The sequence below is a fragment of the Schistocerca cancellata genome, chromosome 6, assembly GCF_023864275.1.
Source record: "Schistocerca cancellata isolate TAMUIC-IGC-003103 chromosome 6, iqSchCanc2.1, whole genome shotgun sequence".
In the NCBI taxonomy this organism is placed as follows: Eukaryota; Metazoa; Arthropoda; class Insecta; order Orthoptera; family Acrididae; genus Schistocerca; species Schistocerca cancellata.
The window spans coordinates 7,033,548-7,061,468 of record NC_064631.1 but is presented as its reverse complement, the minus strand read 5'-3'; positions in this window follow the sequence as shown (position 1 = coordinate 7,061,468).

Sequence of the window (27,921 nt, the reverse complement as noted above, 5' to 3'; positions counted from 1 at the left end):
GCCAACCACGCCCACGCCACCGCCACCGGCATGCAGACCTGCAGAAGCATTCCTTTTGTCTCCTGCCAAATTAGTGGGCGAAAGCTTTGAGAGATCAAATGGAAATTACTGAATATGAGACGAGACCCGCCAGCCTATCGGGCAGCAGAGCAGCAGGATGCGCTGCACCCCCTCCCTCCTCCGCGATCCCGCCCCCTCCCCGCCAACCGCGCCCACGCCACCGCCACCGGCATGCAGCCCTGCAGAAGCATTCCTGTTGTCTTCTGCCAAATTAGTGAGCGAAAGCTTTGAGAGGTCAAATGGAAATCCCTGAATATGAGACGAGACCCACCAGCCTATCGGGCAGCAGGGCAGCAGGATGCGCTGCACCCCCACCCACCGCCGCGATGCCACCCTCCCCGCCAACCACGCCCACGCCACCGCCACCGGCATGCAGACCTGCAGAAGCATTCCTGTTGTCTCCTGAAAAATTAGTGGGCGAAAGCTTTGAGAGATCAAATAGAAATCCCTGAATATGAGACGTGACCCGCCAGCCTACCGGGCAGCAGGGCAGCAGGATGCGCTGCACCCCCACCCACCACCGCGATGCCCCCAGCCCCGCCAACCACGCCCACGCCGCCGCCACCGGCATTCAGACCTGCAGGAGCATTACTGTTGTCTCCTGCCAAATTATTGGGCGAAAGCTTTGAGAGAACAAATGGAAATCCCTGAAAATGAGACGAGACCCGCCAGCCTACCGGGCAGCAGGGCTGCAGGATGCGCTGCACCCCAACCCACCGCCGCGATGCCCCCCCCCCCCCGCCAACCACGACAACGCCACCGCCACTGGCATGCAGACCTGCAGAAGCATTCCTGTTGTCTCCTGCCAAATAAGTGGGCGAAAGCTTTGAGAGATCAAATAGAAATCCCTGAATATGAGACGTGACCCGCCAGCCTACCGGGCAGCAGGGCAGCAGGATGCGCTGCACCCCCACCCACCGCCGCGATGCCCCCCCCGCCAACCGCGCCCACGCCACCGCCACCGGCATGCAGACCTGCAGAAGCATTCCTGTTGTCTCCTGCCAAATTAGTGGGCGAAAGCTTTGAGAGATCAAATGGAAATCCCTGAATATGAGACGAGACCCGCCAGCCTACCGGGCAGCAGGGCAGCAGGATGTGCTGCAAACCCACCCACCGCCGCGATGCCCACCCCCTCCCCGCCAACCACGCCCACGCCACCGCCACCGGCATGCAGACCTGCAGAAGCATTCCTGTTGTCTCCTGCCAAATTAGTGGGCGAAAGCTTTGAGAGATCAAATGGGAATCCCTGAATATGAGACGAGACCCACCAGCCTACAGGGCAGCAGGGCAGCAGGATGCGCTGCACCCCCACCCACCGCCGCGATACCCCCACCCCCGCCAACCAAGCCCACGCCACCGCCACCAGCATGCAGACCTGCAGAAGCATTCCTGTTGTCTCCTGCCAATTTAGTGGGCGAAAGCTTTGAGAGATCAAATGGAAATCCCTGAATATGAGACGAGACCCGCCAGCCTACCGGGCAGCAGGGCAGCAGGATGCGCTGCAACTCCACCCACCGCCGCGATGCCCCCCCGCCGCCAACCACGCCCACGCCACCGCCACCGGCATGCAGACCTGCAGAAGCATTCCTGTTGTCTCCTGCCAAATTAGTGGGCGAAAGCTTTGAGAGATCAAATGGAAATCCCTGAATATGAGACGTGACCCACCAGCTTACCGGGCAGCAGGATGCGCTGCACCCCCACCCATCGCCGCGATGCCTCCCCGCCCCCCGCCAAACACGCCCACGCCACCGCCACCGGCATGCAGACCTGCAGAAGCATTCCTGTTGTCTCCTGCCAAATTAGTGGGCGAAAGCTTTGAGAGATCAAATGGAAATCTCTGAATATGAGACGAGACCCGCCAGCCTACCGGGCAGCAGGATGCGCTGCTCCCCCACCCACCGCCGCGATGCCCCCCCCCCCACCGCCAACCACGCCCATGCCACCGCCACCGGCATGCAGACCTGCAGAAGCATTCCTGTTGTCTCCTGACAAATTAGTGGGCGAAAGCTTTGAGAGATCAAATGGAAATCCCTGAATATGAGATGTGACCCACCAGCCCACCGGGCAGCAGGATGCGCTGCACCCCCACCCACCGCCGCAATGCCCCCCCGCCCCCCGCCAACCACGCCCACGCCAGAGCCACTGGCATGCAGACCTGCAGAAGCATTCCTGTTGTCTCCTGCCAAATTAGTGGGCGAAAGCTTTGAGAGATCAAATGGAAATCCCTGAATATGAGAAGAGACCCGCCAGCCTACCGGGCAGCAGGGCAGCAGGATGCGCTGCACCCCCACCCACCGCCGAGATGCCCCCCCCCCCCCCCGCCAACCACGCCCACGCCACCGCCACCGGCATGCAGACCTGCAGAAACATTCCTGTTGTCTCCTGCCAAATTAGTGGGCAAAAGCTTTGAGAGATCAAATGGAAATCCCTGAATATGAGACGTGACCCACCAGCCTACCGGGCAGCAGGATGCGCTGCACCCCCACCCACCGCCGCGATGCCCCCCCGCCCCCCGCCAACCACGCCCACGCCACCGCCACCGGCATGCAGACCTGCAGAAGCATTCCTGTTGTCTCCTGCCAAATTAGTGGGCGAAAGCTTTGAGAGATCTAATGGAAATCCCTGAATATGAGACGAGTCCCGCCAGCCTACCGGGCAGCAGGATGCGCTTCACCCCCACCCACCGCCGCGATGCCCCACCCCCCCGCCAACCACGCCCACGCCACCGCCACCGGCATGCAGACCTGCAGAAGCATTCCTGTGGTCTCCTGCCAAATTAGTGGGCGAAAGCTTTGAGAGATCTAATGGAAATCCCTGAATATGAGACGAGTCCCGCCAGCCTACCGGGCAGCAGGGCAGCAGGATGCGCTTCACCCCCACCCACCGCCGCGATGCCGCCCCACCCCCCCCCCCTCCGCAACCATGCCCACGCCACCGCCACCGGCATGCAGACCTGCAGAAGCATTCCTGTGGTCTCCTGCCAAATTAGTGGGCGAAAGCTTTGAGATATCAAATGGAAATCCCCGAATATGAGACGTGACCCGCCAGCCTCCCGGGCAGCAGGTCAGTAGGATGCGCTGCACACCCACCCACCGCCGCGATGCCCCCCCCCCCCCGCCATCCACGCCCACGCCACCGCCACCGGCATGCAGACCTGCAGAAGCATTCCTGTTGTCTCCTGCCAAATTAGTGGGCGAAAGCTTTGAGAGATCAAATGGAAATCCCTGAATATGAGACGTGACCCACCAGCCTACCGGGCAGCAGGATGCGCTGAACCCCCACCCACCGCCGCGATGCCCCCCCGCCCCCCGCCAACCACGCCCACGCCACCGCCACCGGCATGCAGACCTGCAGAAGCATTCCTGTTGTCTCCTGCCAAATTAGTGGGCGAAAGCTTTGAGAGATCAAATGGAAATCCCTGAATATGAGACGAGACCCGCCAGCCTACCGGGCCGCAGGGCAGCAGGATGCGCTGCACCCCCTCCCACCGCCGCGATGCCGCCCCCCCCCCCCCCGCCATCCGCGCCCACGCCACCGCCACCGGCATGCAGACCTGCAGAAGCATTCCTGTTGTCTCCTGCCAAATTATTGGGCGAAAACATTGAGAGATCAAATGGTAATCCCTGAATATGAGGCGAGACCCGCCAGCCTACCGGGCCGCAGGGCAGCAGGATGCGCTGCAACCCTTCCCACCGCCGCGATGCTGCCCCCCCCCCCCTTCAACCACGCCCACGCCACCGCCACCGGCATGCAGACCTGCAGAAGCATTCCTGTTGTCTCCTGCCAAAGTAGTGGGCGAAAGCTTTGAGAGATCAAATGGAAATCCCTGAATATGAGACGAGACCCGCCAGCCTATCGGGCAGCAGGGCAGCAGGATGCGCTGCACCCCCACCTACCGCCGAGATGCCCCCCCCCCCCCCCGCCAACCACGCCCACGCCACCGCCACCGGCATGCAGACCTGCAGAAACATTCCTGTTGTCTCCTGCCAAATTAGTGGGCGAAAGCTTTGAGAGATCTAATGGAAATCCCTGAATATGAGACGAGTCCCGCCAGCCTACCGGGCAGAAGGGCAGCAGGATGCGCTTCACCCCCACCCACCGCCGCGATGCCCCCCCCCCCCCGCCATCCACGCCCACGCCACCGCCACCGGCATGCAGACCTGCAGAAGCATTCCTGTTGTCTCCTGCCAAATTAGTGGGCGAAAGCTTTGAGAGATCAAATGGAAATCCCTGAATATGAGACGAGACCCACCAGCCTACCGGGCAGCAGGATGCGCTGCACCCCCACCCACCGCCGCGATGCCCCCCTCCCCGCCAACCACGCCCACGCCACCGCCACCAACATGCAGACCTGCAGAAGCATTCCTGTTGTCTCCTGCCAAATTAGTGGGTGAAAGCTTTGAGAGATCAAATGGAAATCCCTGAATATGAGACGAGACCCGCCAGCCTACCTGGCAGCAGGGCAGCAGGATGCGCTGCACCCCCTCCCTCTGCCGCGATCACCCCCCCCCCTCCCCGACAACCACGCCCACGCCACCGCCACCGGCATGCAGACCTGCAGAAGCATTCCTTTTGTCTCCTGACAAATTAGTGGGTGAAAGCTTTGAGAGATCAAATGGAAATCCCTGAATATGAGACGAGACCCGCCAGCCTATCGGGCAGCAGAGCAGCAGTATGCGCTGCACCCCCACACACCGCCGCGATCCCCCCCCCCTCCCGCCAATCACGCCCACGCCACCACCACCGGCATGCAGACCTGCAGAAGCATTCCTGTTGTGTCCTGCCAAATTAGTGGGCGAAAGCTTTCAGAGATCAAATGGAAATCCCTGAATATGAGACGAGACCCACCAGCCTACTGGGCTGCAGGGCAGCAGGATGCGCTGCACCCCCTCCCTCCGCCGCGATCTCCCCCCCCTCCCCGCCAACCACGCCCACGCTACCGCCACCGGCATGCAGACCTGCAGAAGCATTCCTGTTGTCTTCTGCCAAATTAGTGAGCGAAAGCTTTGAGAGATCAAATGGAAATCCCTGAATATGAGACGAGACTCACCAGCCTACCGGGCAGCAGGGCAGAATGATGCGCTGCACCCCCACCCACCGCCGCGATGCCCCCCTCCCCGCCAACCACGCCCACGCCACCGCCACCGGCATGCAGACCTGCAGAAGCATTCCTGTTGTCTCCTGCCAAATTAGTGGGCGAAAGCTTTGAGAGATCAAATGGAAATCCCTGAATATGAGACGAGACCCGCCAGCCTATCGGGCAGCAGAGCAGCAGTATGCGCTGCACCCCCACACACCGCCGCGTTTCCCCCCCCCCCCCCCGCCAATCGCGCCCACGCCACCTCCACCGGCATGCAGACCTGCAGAAGCATTCCTGTTGTGTCCTGCCAAATTAGTGGGCGAAAGCTTTCAGAGATCAAATGGAAATCCCTGAATATGAGACGAGACCCACCAGCCTACCGGGCAGCAGGGCAGCAGGATGCGCTGCACCCCCACCCACCGCCGCGATGCCCCCCTCCCAGCCAACCACGCCCACGCCACCGCCACCGGCATGCAGACCTGCAGAAGCATTCCTGTTGTCTCTTGAAAAATTAGTGGGCGAAAGCTTTGAGAGATCAAATGGAAATCCCTGAATATGAGACGAGACCCACCAGCCTACTGGGCTGCAGGGCAGCAGGATGCGCTGCACCCCCACCCACCACCGCGATGCCCCCACCCCCGCCAACCACGCCCACGCCGCCGCCACCGGCATTCAGACCTGCAGAAGCATTCCTTTTGTCTCCTGCCAAATTAGTGGGCGAAAGCTTTGAGAGATCAAATGGATATCCCTGAATATGAGACGAGACCCACCAGCCTACCGGGCAGCAGGGCTGCAGGATGCGCTGCACCCCCACCCACCGCCGCGATGCCCCCCTCCCCGCCAACCACGCCCACGCCACCGCCACCAACATGCAGACCTGCAGAAGCATTCCTGTTGTCTCCTGCCAAATTAGTGGGTGAAAGCTTAAAGAGATCAAATGGAAATCCCTGAATATGAGACGAGACCCGCCAGCCTACCTGGCAGCAGGGCAGCAGGATGCGCTGCACCCCCTCCCTCTGCCGCGATCACCCCCCCCCCCCGCCAACCACGCCCACGCCACCGCCACCGGCATGCAGACCTGCAGAAGCATTCCTGTTGTCTTCTGCCAAATTAGTGAGCGAAAGCTTTGAGAGATCAAATGGAAATCCCTGAATATGAGACGAGACCCACCAGCCTACCGGGCAGCAGGGCAGAAGGATGCGCTGCACCCCCACCCACCGCCGCGATGCCCCCCTCCCCGCCAACCACGCCCACGCCACCGCCACCGGCATGCAGACCTGCAGAAGCATTCCTGTTGTCTCCTGCCAAATTAGTGGGCGAAAGCTTTGAGAGATCAAATGGAAATCCCTGAATATGAGACGAGACCCGCCAGCCTATCGGGCAGCAGAGCAGCAGTATGCGCTGCACCCCCACACACCGCCGCGATCCCCCCCCCCCCCCCGGCCAATCACGCCCACGCCACCACCACCGGCATGCAGACCTGCAGAAGCATTCCTTTTGTCTCCTGCCAAATTAGTGGGCGAAAGCTTTGAGAGATCAAATGGAAATCCCTGAATGTGAGACGAGACCCGCCAGCCTACCTGGCAGCAGGGCAGCAGGATGCGCTGCACCCCCACCCACCGCCGCGATGCCCCCCTCCGCGCCAACCACGCCCACGCCACCGCCACCGGCATGCAGACCTGCAGAAGCATTCCTTTTGTCTCCTGCCAAATTAGTGGGCGAAAGCTTTGAGAGATCAAATAGAAATCCCTGAATATGAGACGAGACCCGCCAGCCTATCGGGCAGCAGAGCAGCAGTATGCGCTGCACCCCCACACACCGCCGCGTTTCCCCCCCCCCCCCCCGCCAATCACGCCCACGCCACCTCCACCGGCATGCAGACCTGCAGAAGCATTCCTGTTGTGTCCTGCCAAATTAGTGGGCGAAAGCTTTCAGAGATCAAATGGAAATCCCTGAATATGAGACGAGACCCACCAGCCTACTGGGCTGCAGGGCAGCAGGATGCGCTGCACCCCCTCCCTCCGCCGCGACCCCCCCTCCCTCCCCGCCAACCACGCCCAAGCCACCGCCACCGGCATGCAGGCCTGCAGAAGCATTCCTGTTGTCTTCTGCTAAATTAGTGAGCGAAAGCTTTGAGAGATCAAATTGAAATCCCTGAATATGAGACGAGACCCACCAGCCTACCGGGCAGCAGGGCAGCAGGATGCGCTGCACCCCCTCCCACCGCCGCGATGCCCCCCTCCCCGCCAACCACGCCCACGCCACCGCCACCGGCATGCAGACCTGCAGAAGCATTCCTGTTGTCTCCTGAAAAATTTGTGGGCGAAAGCTTTGAGAGATCAAATAGAAATCCCTGAATATGAGACGTGACCCGCCAGCCTACCGGGCAGCAGGGCAGCAGGATGCGCTGCACCCCCACCCACCACCGCGATGCCCCCACCCCCGCCAACCACGCCCACGCCGCCGCCACCGGCATTCAGACCTGCAGGAGCATTACCGTTGTCTCCTGCCAAATTATTGGGCGAAAGCTTTGAGAGATCAAATGGAAATCCATGAATAAGAGACGAGACCCACCAGCCTACCGGGCAGCAGGGCAGCAGGATGCGCTGCACCCCCTCCCTCCGCCGCGATCCCCCCCCCTCCCCGCCAACCACGCCCACGCCACCGCCACCGGCATGCAGACCTGCAGAAGCATTCCTTTTGTCTCCTGCCAAATTAGTGGGCGAAAGCTTTGAGAGATCAAATGGAAATCCCTGAATATGAGACGAGACCCACCAGCCTATCGGGCAGCAGAGCAGCAGGATGCGCTGCACCCCCTCCCTCCGCCGCGATCCCGCCCCCTCCCCGCCAACCGCGCCCACGCCACCGCCACCGGCATGCAGCCCTGCAGAAGCATTCCTGTTGTCTTCTGCCAAATTAGTGAGCGAAAGCTTTGAGAGGTCAAATGGAAATCCCTGAATATGAGACGAGACCCACCAGCCTATCGGGCAGCAGGGCAGCAGGATGCGCTGCACCCCCACCCACCGCCGCGATGCCACCCTCCCCGCCAACCACGCCCACGCCACCGCCACCGGCATGCAGACCTGCAGAAGCATTCCTGTTGTCTCCTGAAAAATTAGTGGGCGAAAGCTTTGAGAGATCAAATAGAAATCCCTGAATATGAGACGTGACCCGCCAGCCTACCGGGCAGCAGGGCAGCAGGATGCGCTGCACCCCCACCCACCACCGCGATGCCCCCACCCCCGCCAACCACGCCCACGCCGCCGCCACCGGCATTCAGACCTGCAGGAGCATTACCGTTGTCTCCTGCCAAATTATTGGGCGAAAGCTTTGAGAGATCAAATGGAAATCCATGAATAAGAGACGAGACCCACCAGCCTACCGGGCAGCAGGGCAGCAGGATGCGCTGCACCCCCTCCCTCCGCCGCGATCCCCCCCCCTCCCCGCCAACCACGCCCACGCCACCGCCACCGGCATGCAGACCTGCAGAAGCATTCCTTTTGTCTCCTGCCAAATTAGTGGGCGAAAGCTTTGAGAGATCAAATGGAAATCCCTGAATATGAGACGAGACCCGCCAGCCTATCGGGCAGCAGAGCAGCAGGATGCGCTGCACCCCCTCCCTCCGCCGCGATCCCGCCCCCTCCCCGCCAACCGCGCCCACGCCACCGCCACCGGCATGCAGCCCTGCAGAAGCATTCCTGTTGTCTTCTGCCAAATTAGTGAGCGAAAGCTTTGAGAGGTCAAATGGAAATCCCTGAATATGAGACGAGACCCACCAGCCTATCGGGCAGCAGGGCAGCAGGATGCGCTGCACCCCCACCCACCGCCGCGATGCCACCCTCCCCGCCAACCACGCCCACGCCACCGCCACCGGCATGCAGACCTGCAGAAGCATTCCTGTTGTCTCCTGAAAAATTAGTGGGCGAAAGCTTTGAGAGATCAAATAGAAATCCCTGAATATGAGACGTGACCCGCCAGCCTACCGGGCAGCAGGGCAGCAGGATGCGCTGCACCCCCACCAACCACCGCGATGCCCCCAGCCCCGCCAACCACGCCCACGCCGCCGCCACCGGCATTCAGACCTGCAGGAGCATTACTGTTGTCTCCTGCCAAATTATTGGGCGAAAGCTTTGAGAGAACAAATGGAAATCCCTGAAAATGAGACGAGACCCGCCAGCCTACCGGGCAGCAGGGCTGCAGGATGCGCTGCACCCCAACCCACCGCCGCGATGCCCCCCCCCCCCCCCCGCCAACCACGACAACGCCACCGCCACTGGCATGCAGACCTGCAGAAGCATTCCTGTTGTCTCCTGCCAAATAAGTGGGCGAAAGCTTTGAGAGATCAAATAGAAATCCCTGAATATGAGACGTGACCCGCCAGCCTACCGGGCAGCAGGGCAGCAGGATGCGCTGCACCCCCACCCACCGCCGCGATGCCCCCCCCCGCCAACCGCGCCCACGCCACCGCCACCGGCATGCAGACCTGCAGAAGCATTCCTGTTGTCTCCTGCCAAATTAGTGGGCGAAAGCTTTGAGAGATCAAATGGAAATCCCTGAATATGAGACGAGACCCGCCAGCCTACCGGGCAGCAGGGCAGCAGGATGTGCTGCAAACCCACCCACCGCCGCGATGCCCACCCCCTCCCCGCCAACCACGCCCACGCCACCGCCACCGGCATGCAGACCTGCAGAAGCATTCCTGTTGTCTCCTGCCAAATTAGTGGGCGAAAGCTTTGAGAGATCAAATGGGAATCCCTGAATATGAGACGAGACCCACCAGCCTACAGGGCAGCAGGGCAGCAGGATGCGCTGCACCCCCACCCACCGCCGCGATGCCCCCCCGCCGCCAACCACGCCCACGCCACCGCCACCGGCATGCAGACCTGCAGAAGCATTCCTGTTGTCTCCTGCCAAATTAGTGGGCGAAAGCTTTGAGAGATCAAATGGAAATCCCTGAATATGAGACGTGACCCACCAGCTTACCGGGCAGCAGGATGCGCTGCACCCCCACCCACCGCCGCGATGCCTCCCCGCCCCCCGCCAAACACGCCCACGCCACCGCCACCGGCATGCAGACCTGCAGAAGCATTCCTGTTGTCTCCCGCCAAATTAGTGGGCGAAAGCTTTGAGAGATCAAATGGAAATCTCTGAATATGAGACGAGACCCGCCAGCCTACCGGGCAGCAGGATGCGCTGCTCCCCCACCCACCGCCGCGATGCCCCCCCCCCCCGCCAACCACGCCCATGCCACCGCCACCGGCATGCAGACCTGCAGAAGCATTCCTGTTGTCTCCTGACAAATTAGTGGGCGAAAGCTTTGAGAGATCAAATGGAAATCCCTGAATATGAGATGTGACCCACCAGCCCACCGGGCAGCAGGATGCGCTGCACCCCCACCCACCGCCGCAATGCCCCCCCGCCCCCCGCCAACCACGCCCACGCCAGAGCCACTGGCATGCAGACCTGCAGAAGCATTCCTGTTGTCTCCTGCCAAATTAGTGGGCGAAAGCTTTGAGAGATCAAATGGAAATCCCTGAATATGAGAAGAGACCCGCCAGCCTACCGGGCAGCAGGGCAGCAGGATGCGCTGCACCCCCACCCACCGCCGAGATGCCCCCCCCCCCCCCGCCAACCACGCCCACGCCACCGCCACCGGCATGCAGACCTGCAGAAACATTCCTGTTGTCTCCTGCCAAATTAGTGGGCAAAAGCTTTGAGAGATCAAATGGAAATCCCTGAATATGAGACGTGACCCACCAGCCTACCGGGCAGCAGGATGCGCTGCACCCCCACCCACCGCCGCGATGCCCCCCCGCCCCCCGCCAACCACGCCCACGCCACCGCCACCGGCATGCAGACCTGCAGAAGCATTCCTGTTGTCTCCTGCCAAATTAGTGGGCGAAAGCTTTGAGAGATCTAATGGAAATCCCTGAATATGAGACGAGTCCCGCCAGCCTACCGGGCAGCAGGATGCGCTTCACCCCCACCCACCGCCGCGATGCCCCACCCCCCCGCCAACCACGCCCACGCCACCGCCACCGGCATGCAGACCTGCAGAAGCATTCCTGTGGTCTCCTGCCAAATTAGTGGGCGAAAGCTTTGAGAGATCTAATGGAAATCCCTGAATATGAGACGAGTCCCGCCAGCCTACCGGGCAGCAGGGCAGCAGGATGCGCTTCACCCCCACCCACCGCCGCGATGCCGCCCCACCCCCCCCCCCTCCGCAACCATGCCCACGCCACCGCCACCGGCATGCAGACCTGCAGAAGCATTCCTGTGGTCTCCTGCCAAATTAGTGGGCGAAAGCTTTGAGATATCAAATGGAAATCCCCGAATATGAGACGTGACCCGCCAGCCTCCCGGGCAGCAGGTCAGCAGGATGCGCTGCACACCCACCCACCGCCGCGATGCCCCCCCCCCCCCCGCCATCCACGCCCACGCCACCGCCACCGGCATGCAGACCTGCAGAAGCATTCCTGTTGTCTCCTGCCAAATTAGTGGGCGAAAGCTTTGAGAGATCAAATGGAAATCCCTGAATATGAGACGTGACCCACCAGCCTACCGGGCAGCAGGATGCGCTGAACCCCCACCCACCGCCGCGATGCCCCCCCGCCCCCCGCCAACCACGCCCACGCCACCGCCACCGGCATGCAGACCTGCAGAAGCATTCCTGTTGTCTCCTGCCAAATTAGTGGGCGAAAGCTTTGAGAGATCAAATGGAAATCCCTGAATATGAGACGAGACCCGCCAGCCTACCGGGCCGCAGGGCAGCAGGATGCGCTGCACCCCCTCCCACCGCCGCGATGCCGCCCCCCCCCCCCCCCCGCCATCCGCGCCCACGCCACCGCCACCAGCATGCAGACCTGCAGAAGCATTCCTGTTGTCTCCTGCCAAATTATTGGGCGAAAACATTGAGAGATCAAATGGTAATCCCTGAATATGAGGCGAGACCCGCCAGCCTACCGGGCCGCAGGGCAGCAGGATGCGCTGCAACCCTTCCCACCGCCGCGATGCTGCCCCCCCCCCTTCAACCACGCCCACGCCACCGCCACCGGCATGCAGACCTGCAGAAGCATTCCTGTTGTCTCCTGCCAAAGTAGTGGGCGAAAGCTTTGAGAGATCAAATGGAAATCCCTGAATATGAGACGAGACCCGCCAGCCTATCGGGCAGCAGGGCAGCAGGATGCGCTGCACCCCCACCTACCGCCGAGATGCCCCCCCCCCCCCCCGCCAACCACGCCCACGCCACCGCCACCGGCATGCAGACCTGCAGAAACATTCCTGTTGTCTCCTGCCAAATTAGTGGGCGAAAGCTTTGAGAGATCTAATGGAAATCCCTGAATATGAGACGAGTCCCGCCAGCCTACCGGGCAGAAGGGCAGCAGGATGCGCTTCACCCCCACCCACCGCCGCGATGCCCCCCCCCCCCCCCCCGCCATCCACGCCCACGCCACCGCCACCGGCATGCAGACCTGCAGAAGCATTCCTGTGGTCTCCTGCCAAATTAGTGGGCGAAAGCTTTGAGAGATCTAATGGAAATCCCTGAATATGAGACGAGTCCCGCCAGCCTACCGGGCAGCAGGGCAGCAGGATGCGCTTCACCCCCACCCACCGCCGCGATGCCGCCCCACCCCCCCCCCTCCGCAACCATGCCCACGCCACCGCCACCGGCATGCAGACCTGCAGAAGCATTCCTGTGGTCTCCTGCCAAATTAGTGGGCGAAAGCTTTGAGATATCAAATGGAAATCCCCGAATATGAGACGTGACCCGCCAGCCTCCCGGGCAGCAGGTCAGCAGGATGCGCTGCACCCCCACCCACCGCCGCGATGCCCCCCCCCCCCCCGCCATCCACGCCCACGCCACCGCCACCGGCATGCAGACCTGCAGAAGCATTCCTGTTGTCTCCTGCCAAATTAGTGGGCGAAAGCTTTGAGAGATCTAATGGAAATCCCTGAATATGAGACGAGTCCCGCCAGCCTACCGGGCAGCAGGGCAGCAGGATGCGCTTCACCCCCACCCACTGCCGTGATGCCCCCCCCACTTCAACCACGCCCACGCCACCGCCACCGGCATGCAGACCTGCAGAAGCATTCCTGTTGTCTCCTGCCAAATTAGTGGGCGAAAGCTTTGAGAGGTAAAATGGAAATCCCTGAATATGAGTCGAGACCCGCCAGCCTACCGGGCCGCAGGGCAGCAGGATGCGCTGCACCCCCTCCCACCGTCGCGATGCCGTCCCCCCCCTCGCAACCACGCCCACGCCACCGCCACCGGCATGCACACCTGCAGAAGCATTCTTGTTGTTTCCTGCCAAATTAGTGGGCGAAAGCTTTGAGAGATCAAATGGTAATCCCTGAATATGAGACGAGACCCGCCAGCCTACCGGGCAGCAGGGCAGCAGGATGCGCTGCACCCCCTCCCACCGCCGCGATGCTTCCCCTCCCCCGCCAACCACGCCCGCGCCACCGCCACCGGCATGTAGACCTGCAGAAGCATTCCTGTTGTCTCCTGCCAAATTAGTGGGCGAAAGCTTTGAGAGATCAAATGGAAATCCCTGAATATGAGACGAGACCCGCAAGCCTACCGGGCAGCAGGGCAGCAGGATGCGCTGCACCCCCTCCCACCGCCGCGATTCTGCCCCCCCCCCCCCCCGCCAACCACGCCCACGCCACCGCCACCGGCATGCAGACCTGCAGAAGCATTTATGTTGTCTCCTGCCAAATTAGTGGGCGAAAGCTTTGAGAGATCAAATGGAAATCCCTGAATATGAGACGAGACACACCGGGCAGCAGGACAGCAGGATGCGCTGCACCCCCACCCACCGCCGCGATGCCCACCCCCTCCCCGCCAACAACGCCCACACCACCGCCACCGGCATGCAGACCTGCAGAAGCATTCCTGTTGTCTCCTGCCAAATTAGTGGGCGAAAGCTTAGAGAGATCAAATGGAAATCCCTGAATATGAGACGAGTCCCGCCAGCCTACCGGGCAGCAGGGCAGCAGGATGCGCTTCACCCCCACCCACCGCCGTGATGCCCCCCCCCCCTTCAACCACGCCCACGCCACCGCCACCGTCATGCAGACCTGCAGAAGCATTCCTGTTGTCTCCTGCCAAATTAGTGGGCGAAAGCTTTGAGAGATCAAATGGAAATCCCTGAATATGAGACGAGACCCGCCAGCCTACCGGGCAGCAGGGCAGCATAATGCGCTGCACCCCCTCCCACCGCCGCGATGCTGCCCCCCGCCCCCCCCTGCCAACCACGCCCACGCCACCGCCACCGGCATGCAGACCTGCAGAAGCATTCCTGTTGTCTCCTGCCAAATTAGTGGGCGAAAGCTTTGAGAGATCAAATGGAAATCCCTGAATATGAGACGAGTCCCGCCAGCCTACCGGGCAGCAGGGCAGCAGGATGCGCTTCACCCCCAGCCACCGCCGTGATGCCCCCCCTCCCTTCAACCACGCCCACGCCACCGCCACCGGCATGCAGACCTGCAGAAGCATTTCTGTTGTCTCCTGCCTAATTAGTGGGCGAAAGCTTTGAGAGATCAAATGGAAATCCCTGAATATGAGACGAGACCCGCCAGCCTACCGGGCAGCAGGGCAGCAGGTTGCGCTGCACCCCCTCCCACCGCCGCGATGCTGCCCCCCCCCCCCCCCCCCGCCAACCACGCCCACGCCACCGCCACCGGCATGCAGACCTGCAGAAGCATTCCTGTTGTCTCCTGCCAAATTAGTGGGCGAAAGCTTTGAGAGATCAAATGGAAATCCCTGAATATGAGACGAGACCTGCCAGCCTACCGGGCAGCAGGGTAGCAGGGCAGCAGGATGCGCTGCACCCCCACCCACCGCTGCGATGGTTAGGTTAGGTTAGGTTAGGTTAGGTTAAGTTAGGTTATGTTAGGATACCCCCCCCCCCCGCCAACCCCGCCTACGCCACCACCAACGGCATACAGACCTGCAGAAGCATTCCTGTTGTCTCCTGCCAAATTAGTAGGCGAAAGCTTCGAGAGATCAAATGGAAATCCCTGAATATGAGACGATGTTCTCCTCGAGGAACAAAATTTACAGATTTGAAACTGACCTCAGAAGGATCCTACTGCCACCAACATAATTTTGCCCACGTAACACGAAGACAAGACACTAGAAATTAGCGCTATACGGAGGCATCCATCCATCGCTCCATTTGCGAGTGGAATAGGTAAGGAAAGGTCTAGTGGTGGTACACGGTACTGTCCGCCATGCGATGTACAATGGCCTGCCAAGTATGCATATCGATGTAGATGTAAATTTGTTCTGTCTACGAAGATTTCAATGAAAATTCGAGCAAAAGCTTGTGTTATATCTAAAAGGTAACAATCGTCTACAAGTAGCTGCTGCAACGTTACAGGCAGCTCTTCCGCTAGATAATCCTTTTCAACGTCATTTAATTCCACTTCATATGGTATTGCCACAGGATTTTTATATTTCTTCAAAATATTTTCCAGTGCTTCCTTACCGATTGCGTTCAATATTCTCCCTGCTGTCACACTGCCAGAATTTTTAATAAAATTGTGATCTGACATACAAATGTGTTATGTATCTTAATCTACAAGTCAAGAAGTAAACAAAGTTATTGACAACCACCTTACATATTTTATAAAGTGTGCAGACACGCGACTACAAGAAACTACTACGTTTACTTTGGTTAAATAGCACGGCATTGCCGGGCTGCAGGCTGCAACGTACTGCTACACAATGGACCGTGTGTTCGACCCTGCGCAAGACCGTTTAAGCGTATTACACTCTAACAACAGTATGTACAGTGTTCCCCACTGTACTCTGTCTCAGTCACCTCCATGTGGTGTCAGCGAACAAATAACTTACAGAAAAGCTGCTATGTGGTGTTTAACAACGTTCTGCGTCTTGCCTACCCATTTCCACCGAATGCTCAAAACATGGTCTTGTCACACTAACTAAGGTCGCTCTGTTTCTATACACGTTGTAGAAGGAGATGGATGTGGCTTTCTCCGATATCTGCTCAGTTCCGACTTAAATTGGAACGATCACAAGCGCAAAGCTGCAGAAATGGGAGCAGGTACAAGATGATTAGGGACTGACTAAAACCTCGTTGGAATTTTACTGTAGCACATAGGTACGAGAAAGTTGACTCGTTTCGACATATGAGAGTGCCAGAAATATGATTCACTTGTGGCTGTGATCCAACACAGGTATGTGGTTGAATGGCAGGATTTGATTCCAAATCATAGACATCACTTCTAGCAGATAGCGTAACACTAGGATCTGAAAAGCTAGTGTACCTTTCTCACTACCTCAATCGCATACCATCTACTACTGTTTGTGATCCTTTTCAATCAGTCATCACCTATAGCTCAGTGGATATATCACAGAACCTCAGACATGCTATCTGCACAGAATACGTTACACATACTGGAGGGCGTGAGGGAGTTGCAGATAGCGGTTTCATACCGTGCTCCTTAGCCGAATCACCTTCAACATGCAGTGATTTTACCACGAGGTTGCATCATGGGCTATGTGTGACCGGACTGCTGGTATGGTAATTTATACACTCCTACGATCACCATCTGGGTATTTGTCCAGAAGAACCCCCCACTCAGAGGTAATGTCGTATCTAGATTTATAAGGCAAGTACAACTTTTAACATCGATACTTGTGTGCACCTGTAGAACCAAGACCGCTTGTGACACTAACATACAGCAGTTGTGATCAAGTCTTTTAACATCTGGCCGATTACGCCTATCTTTCTAAGACAGAGTGGTACCACTCGCAAGAAAAACTTATGACACATGTCCACCCATCGCTGATTTCCTCTCAGTATTATTTTGTATCGTCAGGAATCATTTATTGGCCAAGTATTATACTTATTAGTGGTAAAGGATGTGTGATAGGTTCACCTTGAGCATCAGGCTTATATAGTGTGTGTGTGTCGGGGGGCAGACATGTGCAAATGAGATATCTGTGGAATACTGTGATAGGAGAGGTAAGAGTATGTCAAGTCATAAGAATGGTGCAGGTATTTCTAATTCCAGAGTCACAGCCGTCAGCAGGGTGTATTTACGATACTTCGCTCATTGTCGAATGTTGTTCAGTTGAGTCTTTGATCAAAACATTTAATTCTAAGTACAATAATGAAACATATATGTGACCGGTTTACTAGGATGATTCTGCCTATGTGTGCTTGGCGTGCAGCACGGGAAGAGCAAGCAAGTAAGGAGGTCTGGACCAGAAACAGTAACGCGTCTTTGCCAAGGGGGAAACGTGCCCGAATTTGTAGAACAGTTCTGAGAGTGACTTCGATCCACTGAGGGCGCTCTGTTCACGCGTTGGGGGCGGATGACCGCCGACCTCGCAGGGAAATATCGAGTGCTGCGGGGAGTGTATACGGTGCTGTCTGTCTTCGTGGTATATGTACGAATGATGTTAAAGGGCTGATTTTTTTATGGTGCAGGATACGAATTTTATGTGTACGACATCGACATGGTATGTGGTGATATATTGCTGGGTTGTAGATCTGTTTCACACCCTAATATTCGAGCTCCTGTCCTCAGTGGGAGAACAGAGTAATTGAGTAAGAGTCTTTTCGTATTTCACAATATGTAGGGCACATTGCAGGGTTTAATTGCCGGTGCAAAATTGTGATCCATACAAAATACAATCATAATGCTCTATTCATTCACAAGACATCCTTTGTGCCGGGACGTAGGAGCGTCTACAAACTGATGAAAACGAGATGGAGGCACGGTATGTACAGAAAGTTCTGAGAAAGAGTGTCCCAAGACAAATTGAAGCAGACCCTCCATCTCTGATGGAGATGCCGTCACTCATCCGCCATTGCGGCATTAAGACATCTCCAGACCTGTAGCTGTAGTATACCGCAAATTTGGGCTTTTTTTCTGTAAGACAGTGCTTCGAATTCTGTTTGTAAAATTGTTCTGATTTCCGCCCGTCTGTGCTTAGAGCGTGCTCTCTTTCCAAACAAGAGACTGCTTTTATGATTAATGGTGTTTTCGTCAGCACGCACAGGCCTTTGCGGTGAGAACGTTTAACGTTTCTCAGATGTATATTGACAGCAGGACGTCCATTTCGCGCGATGCATCAGCCACACTGGGTACGCATCCACAGGTAGAGACTGCTCGCATGTCCTGCTAGGAACAATGCACCCTGTGACGTCAGTATCGCGTCAGCAATGGTAAACACAACTGCTGCCCGTGACATCAGTATAACACTTAAGAACTCTAACTGCACACCCGAAAACAGATGCAACTTCCACCTGCTGGCTGTAGGTAACAGCGGCGCGGGAGCGATGCTCGCACCGGCTCGCGTCCGGTGGTGGTGTCGATGCCCACGTGCCTCGGAGCATCTGCACTCCCGTCTGGCTGTGTCAGCAACACTGCCTAGGTGATCACGTATTTCGAGAGGAATTGCTCAGGTATCGAGTATCCTTGCAAGGCCCGAATGGTCGTGCCTTAGCTGAGCCAGGATCGCCGCTGCACCCCGACTCTGGCGTCGCGTGTTGGGTGGCAGGATGTGATTTTTACTAGCAATCTTTTGTTTAAACTATATTCCATCTACATCTACATCTAAATATATACTCTGCTAGCCATCAAGCGGTGTGTGGTGGAGGGCACTATTCGTGTCAAAGTCATATTTCACCCCCTCTGTTCTGCTCGCGAATTGCGCAAGTGATAAATGACTGTCTGAATGCCTCAGTACGTGCTCTGATTTCCCTTATCTTTGAATAGTGAACATTGCGCGGTATGAAAGTTGGTGATAATAATAATTGCTCTACAACATAGGTGAAGTTAGGATTTTGGAATTTAGTGAGCAGCCCCTTCCGTTTAGCGCATCGTCTATCTGCAAGTGTGTCCCACTTCAAACTTTCAATGAGATTTGTAATGCTCTCACGATGGCTAAATGTACGAGTTACGAATCTTGTCATTCTTCTTTGAACCTTCTAAATCTCTTGAACTAAACCCAACTGGTAAGGGCCCATACAGACGAACAATACTCTAAGACAGATAGGATGTCACGAATTAAAATAAACGGCCCTATACATATGAAGAATATCGATTTAATTAATTTTCATAAATTTTTTGTATCAACATGGTGTTAGCGGTACAATAGTTAAGGGGAAGATGTGTGTGAGTGGGTGATATGGAGCAGAACGGCAAGTTAAATGCGGAACACTACGTTACCCTGAATAATTTTTTATGTAAAACGCAGTATAACACTTTAAGGGGATGGGTGACAGAGAAAGATGCGCTAGAAATGGCCTTCAAAAGCATGTGAAATTCAAAAAGTGTACCAGGGTGTTTACTGGAGGGGGAGAGGCTAATTAATTGATCAACTTAATTAAGCAATCAATATGATAGTAGTGGCAGGAGCTATTTTAATAACTCAAACCTGAAAGTGTACCTATAGCAGCGAGGGGGGGGGGGGGTGTGGATTGGGGGGGAGTTGTGGGGGAACAGTAGGTTAAGTGTGGTGACATGGAAAACCAGTTAACAGAACAGTAGGTTAAGGACCTGACTATCAAAGGAGAACAATAGGTTAAGTGCCGCAGTATGTACCTGCTCCTGATGTAGGCAACCCACACTAACACAATGCACCAGCTCTCTCCTGGTCACACACACTACTGTAGGTTAATTAATTAAATTGATCAGTTAATCTGCCTTTCTATCTCCCCATAACCTATTGTTTCGCTGAGTGATGTATGACCCATGATTGTTGATTTATGACCCCCTGAATATAATTAGTCCTTCTGAGGTAAGGAAATATTATTATTATTACTATTAAGCATCACATTGAGGAGGGGAAGCAACATATACTTGCGTGGCTCGTTTTCCCATTTAGAAAGTGCCGCGTACCATTGTGGAACAGTGAGGATTTGTGCGAGCGATGTGCGGTTGGAGAAGTAAAGTTTGCGAAGAAATTCCCGGACGTCACTCGCACTGAAAATGTACCTAAGGGCCTGTTTAAAACTGAGTTTGAAGAATATTACAAGGGGGGAAATGTAAGTAGTATGTTAACGTCAGCCTCGACTCTTCTCTCCGCACAATGACACATAGGACACGGTTGGCTATGTAAAAAACTTGGTACATAGAAAGTAAATGAATAAGCAAACACAAATTTAGAATAATTGACACTATAATTACGAACTTGGACTTAAAGTACACATAACATGTTAACACCTATGTCAATAACAACGACAGAGACTGATTGGTTTGAAAAGTTTAGAAACCATGTAGAAATGTCCATTCATTAACCACTCTGCGTTTTCACACATACTAGTCCCACATGCAACAAAATGACAGTATATCTCTGTAGGTTTTCACAAATTACAAATCTTATAATGACGCCTATGTAATGGTGCGTCCGCATTATACAGGAGATAAAAAGAGAGTGATATCGTCCTGCACTGGACGATAGGTTGCGCTTTTTTTTTTTTTTTAAATATTCAAATGTCTTCAGAGTCTGTCTTTAATATTGATATTTTTACATGCGCGCTGAATTAGTCTATAGTTTCTTAGGCGCGTCAGTGGCGCTGGATTCATTTCTCCTTTAAATTGTCAAACTACATCATTACAATGCGTAGTCAAATATTATACATTGGCAAATAAATGGCTCTTGGCCTCTTTTACTACTGAAATCAGTGTTATGTGACGAGATGGGGGGGGGGGGGGGGGGTGAAAATACAACATCTCTTCGCCTCCCGTGTGGAGAACTAGAACTCCTCCTGGATTCTCATGATCCACACGTAATTCCAGCGATGTTTAGCTGCACACAGTACATGCATTCATGTAAATTGTAAAAATCACATACTTAAATTAATTAATATAACATACACATCATAATATCCATAAAATTTATCAAATAAGTGCATAGAAGTGTTTATGCCTTGAGCTTAAACTCCATTATTTTCGCACTATTATGGTTCAGTCCATTGTTGTCGGTGCCACGGTCATTTGCGTTCGTCTGTCAATGGACAGGCGGTGACCTTCATTCTCTGAAAAATAATTGTGCAACACATTGATCTAGCTTTCACATTCTTAAATTTAATAAATTCAGTACTGCTGAAAAGAGAGAAAATTATAATCTAACATGAAAATCGAAGGTAGATGGCTTATACACCAATCACTGTCTGTACATTTGTACGATGTTTTAGTTAGTTCAGGGGTTTTGTCTCTTTTGTAGAGTTATTTTATGTGAGAATGGCACGGCATTTGCTTATCGTTTTCATGTTGCACACGAACACAAAACAATGTGACATTCTTCGCTGTGGTTCGTCGATGGTAGTTTTTTCCCACCAAACCATGTCAAGATGCGGTGAGACAAGACAAGGACGTCGCGAAGCTGGAATCTCATTATGTTAATTGTTCGTCCATGTAGATAAATGTCCATGACGCGTGTTCATCTTGGTGCATTTTTTTTTATCATGAAACAATAAAGAAAACCTGAGTTATGTTCTGCTTAACACTAAGCTTACATCACTAATAGGGTAAGGGATAAGGATGTGAACAACAGATTTGTAAAGCTAGAGTGAGTACTCGCTCACTTCATTTATACATTATTCAGTAATATCATATTTTCGCTCCGAAATGACTATACCACTGTTCGTGTTTAGTGTACACTCGGTACTTGGCATAAGTCCTTAGTTTGGATGCATTTATTGTTATACAGGTCTCTATGTTCTGGCAAATGTCCATGTACATATTTTGTTGCCGCTGGGCACGCGACTGTTAAAAGTCAATCAGCTAGCATTGTCAGAGGTGATATATGCCATTGTTGCCTGGCCGTTAGCGCGCAGTACAGGCTTGGCGGTTGTAGCCGGTAAGAGCGAGTTAGCTAATCTGCCTTCGAAGTATTGTCTTTTCGTTGATAACTCATTACTTGACTGCATCGTGAGTGTGTTCGACGCATCTGCGAAGCTCACTACAGTGTCAAAAGCCTTCTGGAAATCCGGAATCGATCTGAAATCCTTTGTCAATAGCACTCAACACTTCATGTGAATAAAGAGCTAGTTGTTTTCTAAACCCATGTTGACTGTGTGTCAATAGACAGTTTTCTTCGAGGTAATTCATAATGTTCGAACACAATATATGTTCCAAAATCCTGCTGCATATCGAAGTTAACGATATAGGCCTGTAATTCAGTGGGTTACTTTCTTCAATATTGGTGTGACCTGTGCAACTTTCCTGTCTTTGGGTACGGATCTTTCGTCGACCGAAGGGTTGTATATGATTGTTAAGTATGGAGCTAATGCATCAGCATACTCCGAAAGGAACCTAATTGGTATGCAGTCTGGACCAGAAGACTTGCTTTTATTAAGTGATTTAAGTTGCTTCACTACTCCGAGGATATTTACTTCTACGTTACTCATCTTGGCAGCTGTTCTCGATTCGAATTCTGGAATATTTACTTCGTCTTCTTTCGTGAAGGCATTTCGGAAGGCTGTGTTTAGCAACTCTGCTTTGGCAGTACTGTCTTAGATAGTATCTCCATTGCTACCACGCAGAGAAGGCATTATTGATTGTTTCTTGCCGCTAATATACTTCACATACGACCAGAATCTCTTAGGATTTTCTGTCAGGTTTCGAGACAAAGTTTAGTTGTGGAAACTATTATAAGCATCTCGCATTGAAGTCCGCGCTAAATTTCGAGCTTCTGTAAAAGATCGCCAATGTTGGCGATTTTGCGTCTGTTTAAATTCGGCATATTTGTTTCGTTGTTTCTGCAACAGTGTTCTAACCCGTTTAGTGTACTAAGGTGGATCAGCTCTGTCGTTTGTTAATTTATTTGGTATAAATATCTCAAGTGCTGCCGATACTATTTCTTTGAATTTCAGGCACATCTGGTCTACACTTACTTATTCATTTGGAATGAGTGGAGATTGTCTCTCAGAAAGGCGTCAAGTGAATTTTTATCTGCTTTTTTGAATAGGTATATTTTTCGCTTATTTTTCGAGGATTTTGGGATTATAATATTCAATCTCGCTACGACAACCCTGTGTTCACTAATCCCTGAATCGGTTTTGATGCTCGTTATTAACTCAGGATTATTTGTTGCTAAGAGGTCAAGTGTGTTTTCACAATCGTTGACTATTCACGTGGGCTCATGAACTAACTGCTCGAAATAATTTCCAGAGAATGCGTTTAGCACACTTTCGGATGATATTTTATGCGTAACTCCGGAATTGAACATGTATTTTCGCCAACATATCGAGGGTAGATTAAAATCGCCACCAACTAGTATCGTATGAGTCGGGTACATGTTTCAAATCAAACTCAAGTTTTCTTTGAACCTTTCAGCAGCTGTATCATCTGAATTGGGAGATCGGTAAAAGGATTCAATTATTATTTAATTCGTGAAAATTTAAACTACTTTTGACAGCAACAAACACGCCTCCGCCAACCCTGTTCAGCGTATCCTTTCGGAACACCGTTAGGTTCTCAAAAATTTCGGCTAAGCTTGTATCCAGCTTTAGCTCGCTATCAGTGCCTATAACGATTTGAGTATCAGTGCTTTCTATTAGCGCTTGGAGCTCTGGTACTTGCCCAACACAGCTACGAGAATTTACAACTGTTATACCAATGGTTCCTGTATGTACGTTCTTCCTGTGTTCAACCTGCACTCTTTGTGACAGAAGCCCTTCTTGTGTTTTCCCGAGATCCTCTAACCTAAAACACCGCCCAGTCCACGCCACACAGTCCCTGCTACCCGTGTAGCCGCCTCCTGCGTATAGTGGATACTGACCTGTTCAGCGGAACCTGACCCAACCACCCTTTGGCGAAGGCGAGGAATCTACAGTCTACACGGTCGCAGAACCGTCTGAGCCTCTGATTCAGACCCTCCACTCGGCTCTGTACCAGATGGCCGCTATTGGTCCTGTCGACTATGCTGCAAATGGTCAGCTCTGCTTTCATCCTGCAAGAAAGACTGGCAACCTTTACCACTTCTGTTAGCCGCTCGAAACCAGAGAGAATCTCTTCTGATCCAAAGTGACACACCTCATTGGTACCGACGTGAGCAACCACCTGCAGTTGTTTGCAGCCTGTGCTCTTCATGGCATCTGGGAGGACCCTTTCCACATCTGGAATGACTCCACCCAGTATGCACACGGAGTGCACATTGGTTTTCTTACACTTCTTGTCAGGCAAGTGCCTAAGGGACTCCATAACGCGCCTAACGTTGGAGCTCCCAACTACCAATAATCCCACCCTCTATGATTTCCCAGATCTTGCAGGCTGTGTGGTTTCCTCTGAAACAGGACAGGCGACAGCATCTGGCTCAGCGACAGTGTCAGCCACAAACAGCACCTGGAACCTGTTTGTCAGATAAGCCGGAGAGGCCTTACGTGTGGCCGCCTGGGAAGTCTTTCGCCGCCTGCTTCGCCCTGGGGCGACTTCCCACTCGAACACAGGCGAGGGCTCAGCCTCAGTGTGAGCAGTAATTGGCTTGGCCACCGGTGAGAACCGATCGGAGGACTCGGACGTGCTGGACGTCCATTGGATCCCCATGGCCGGCCCACAACAGTGGTGCCCATTCACTGCAGCCTCAAGCTGTGTAACCAAATCCATCACAGCCTGAAGCTGAGTGCGGAGAGTCACCAACTCGGCTCGCATCCGCACACAACAATATTTCTGATATTCGCATGAACAGTAATTGATGTCATGGCCTGTATTAGTTTTTCATCAAGTTCTTCATCACTCTGAATTTTAGGTGTAGGATAGATCCACTCGTTGCATTCCTTTTGATTCGACATTAGTTCTGCTGGCGTGTAACCAGTTTACATGTGGGGTAGGTTGTTGACTATCTGCTCGAACGGGGTTACAAAGTCCACCCATTTTGTTTGGCGTGTCGGAATATACACTCCTGGAAATTGAAATAAGAACACCGTGAATTCATTGTCCCAGGAAGGGGAAACTTTATTGACACATTCCTGGGGTCAGATACATCACATGATCACACTGACAGAACCACAGGCACATAGACACAGGCAACAGAGCATGCACAACGTCGGCACTAGTACAGTGTATGTCCACCTTTCGCAGCAATGCAGGCTGCTATTTTCCCATGGAGACGATCGTAGAGATGCTGGATGTAGTCCTGTGGAACGGCTTGCCATGCCATTTCCACCTGGCGCCTCAGTTGGACCAGCGTTCGTGCTGGACGTGCAGACCGCGTGAGACGACGCTTCATCCAGTCCCAAACATGCTCAATGGGGGACAGATCCGGAGATCTTGCTGGCCAGGGTAGTTGACTTACACCTTCTAGAGCACGTTGGGTGGCACGGGATACATGCGGACGTGCATTGTCCTGTTGGAACAGCAAGTTCCCTTGCCGGTCTAGGAATGGTAGAACGATGGGTTCGATGACGGTTTGGATGTACCGTGCACTATTCAGTGTCCCCTCGACGATCACCAGTGGTGTACGGCCAGTGTAGGAGATCGCTCCCCACACCATGATGCCGGGTGTTGGCCCTGTGTGCCTCGGTCGTATGCAGTCCTGATTGTGGCGCTCACCTGCACGGCGCCAAACACGCATACGACCATCACTGGCACCAAGGCAGAAGCGACTCTCATCGCTGAAGACGACACGTCTCCATTCGTCCCTCCATTCACGCCTGTCGCGACACCACTGGAGGCGGGCTGCACGATGTTGGGGCGTGAGCGGAAGACGGCCTAACGGTGTGCGGGACCGTAGCCTAGCTTCATGGAGACGGTTGCGAATGGTCCTCGCCGATACCCCAGGAGCAACAGTGTCCCTAATTTGCTGGGAAGTGGCGGTGCGGTCCCCTACGGCACTGCGTAGGATCCTACGGTCTTGGCGTGCATCCGTGCGTCGCTGCGGTCCAGTCCCAGGTCGACGGGCACGTGCACCTTCCGCCGACCACTGGCGACAACATCGATGTACTGTGGAGACCTCACGCCCCACGTGTTGAGCAATTCGGCGGTACGTCCACCCGGCCTCTTGCATGCCCACTATACGCCCTCGCTCAAAGTCCGTCAACTGCACATACGGTTCACGTCCACGCTGTCGCGGCATGCTACCAGTGTTAAAGACTTTTTTTTTTTTTTTTTTTTTTTTTTTTTTTTTTTTTTTTTTTGCTGCTCTTTATTTATTGACCCACCTTCTAATTGCTTATGGTGGGTCGTATTAAGCCTCTTAGCCACTGTGACTGGGCTCGGGCCCAGGAGTGGTTATGTGAGTTACCTCCCCTGTTCCCGATCCCACTCACACTGTTGCCCAAGTCTTGCCACGTGGAGGCGGGCTTTTACGTTACTTGTTCGTTGTGCAGCTTTTAGATACGTTACAAATAATATAAATAATACGGAAATGGAAAACAATTTCATTTTGAATTTAAGAAGGAGTAAACAGAAAGATAGGAAAGAAAAGGATAGAGAAATTACCACCACCTATGTGTGGGTTGCGGTCAGGGTCTTGGAATGACCTTCAAGACGCTGGCCGCCACTCACAGTTCACATATGTACTTGTAAACTTAGTTAGCTTTTTACTATTACATAGTGCAAAATTAAATATTAACTAGTCTAGATGTGATGGAGTGATTTTATTGAATTTGTTTAGGTCTGTGTGTGTGTGTCATTATGTGTGGTTGTGGGTGTGTATGTGTGCTTGTCAGACAAGTTCTCGCTTGATGAATGATTGGCACCTCCCGGCTATATGGCAACTCAGCCTGGACGGTGGTTTTCCCCGATCTACATTGTGTATCCGTCGGGTTGGGCCCAGCAAAGGGGAACCACAATTAAGATCCTTCCATCCAGGCCCAGTGTTGTCTCTCGTCGGGAGGCGTAGGTTCATATGGTAGGTGCCTATCTTGGAGTTAACCCTTGTTTACAGGTGTCATGTCACCTTTTGACTGCATATCCTCTTGTGTGTGTTCTTGTATGTATGTGCTATGTGCGTGTGTGTGTATGTGTGTACATATGCATGTAAGACCAGTTCCCGCCTCCTGGTTACGCGGCAACTCAGCCTGGACGGTGGTTTTCCCCGATCTACGTTAAGTATCCGTCGGGTTGGGCCCAGCTAAGGGGAACCACAATTAAGATCCTTCCATCCAGGCTGGGTGTTGCTTCTCGCCAGGATGCGTAGGTCCCTGTGGTAAGTGCCTGGATTTTGACTATTACTCATTTGTGATTTTGTGTGCATGTGTGTGTTCTTTAGTGTTGGATGTTGTTCAGGTACCTAGACTACTCATACGCAGGTTGCCACAATGGGTCGTCGACATGGCTTATCTCAACATCTGTGTCTTCGCCCGAGGTGTTTGTACTGCTATCCATCTCATGGGCACTCTGTGGTCTGCGTCCCCGGCCTTGCCTTCTGAATGGTCTATTGTTTAGATATTCGGTATACAGGGACCTGGATATTTCGTCAGTTAGTGTATTACGTTTGTCACATAGGTCTGGGTCTCGTAGAATGGTGTATATTTCATCTTGGGTATTCTGCCGGGTAATGTGTAGTGTGTGTCTAATGTTTGTGCGTTGCCCGCAGAATAGGACAGTGTGTTCTGGGGAGCCTTCTTCCCCACATGTGCATCTGGTAGTCTGCTGCAGACTCATGCGGCTCAGGTGCGTGGGATAAGGGCCGTGGCCTGTCAGAAAATGTACCATACCGCGGCTAGGATCGATATGCTTCAGTCTTAATCGTTCTTTGATGTCAGGGAAAAAGCTATAGACTCGTCGGCCCTTATCGCTGTTAGCCCACTCGCTCTGCCAGGTATCCACTCGCCATGCTTTGAGTTGACGTG